The sequence below is a fragment of the Arachis duranensis genome, chromosome 3, assembly GCF_000817695.3.
Source record: "Arachis duranensis cultivar V14167 chromosome 3, aradu.V14167.gnm2.J7QH, whole genome shotgun sequence".
NCBI classification, from domain to species: Eukaryota; Viridiplantae; Streptophyta; class Magnoliopsida; order Fabales; family Fabaceae; genus Arachis; species Arachis duranensis.
This window is the reverse complement of record NC_029774.3, coordinates 130,012,233-130,012,945: the sequence shown is the minus strand read 5'-3', so window position 1 is coordinate 130,012,945 and position 713 is coordinate 130,012,233. Positions and strand designations below refer to the sequence as shown.

Here is a 713-nt window from a genome sequence, read left to right as displayed (position 1 = left end):
TCAATCGCTGTCCTGCCTCCTCCGGCAGTGCTGAAGCTATTGTCTTGACTCCATCGTGGCTCGCTTTTTCTGCCTCTGCCTCTGCTTCTGCGTCCGATGCCTTCTTTGTTTCTGGTGCTCTTCTTCTGACCTTGTCTAAATGTGCGTCTTGCTTCTCTTCCATTGTCCAAGCTGAGCTAGGTTGTAAAGATGAGCTTTTATTATTATTATTATTATTATTATTATTATTATTTGGTTATCGTATATGAATCTTTTTTATGCTAGTGTTATGAGTTGTGACTAAGGTTATGTGATTTCTGTTTATTATATATTAATTCGGATGATTGTATATTAATTTGTAATTGGTAATTGTTGTCAATTAGATTTTTTTGTTATAGTATATTAATCTATTTTGATGCTGGTGTTGTGAGGTATGACTAAGATTATGTGATTGATGTTTTATTGTATATTAATTTGTTTGATCTATTTTGATGTTAGTGTTGTGATTAAAATTATCTGTATTTTGATACTAGTGTTGGAATCAGTTGAAATTATAATTAGATAGGTTATATGAATTAATTAAGTGATGTACTAATGTGATAGATGATAGACTATGTGCTGTTTAGGTGATTGAATTTTTTTTCCTATTAGTTATTTGTAGAATTTTTTTTTTTTGGTCAAAGTTATTTGTAGAATTGAAACTTGGTTGTTGTTAAAATGATAGTGAAGACATA

The 713-nt window shown here is 30.4% G+C and overlaps 1 protein-coding gene across 2 annotated transcripts in view; it reads left to right on the top strand.

Annotated features, from left to right (window-relative positions):
• LOC107481743 (mitochondrial arginine transporter BAC2) overlaps window positions 1-713 on the top strand; it is a 4,085-nt gene continuing 3,372 nt past the window's right edge. The window contains exon 1 of one of the 2 annotated variants that reach the window (XM_052259643.1): window positions 1-141. The gene's annotated coding sequence lies outside the window, so the exon portion shown is untranslated. The remainder of the gene's footprint in view (window positions 142-713) is intronic. The other variant, XM_052259642.1, reaches the window with a different exon arrangement.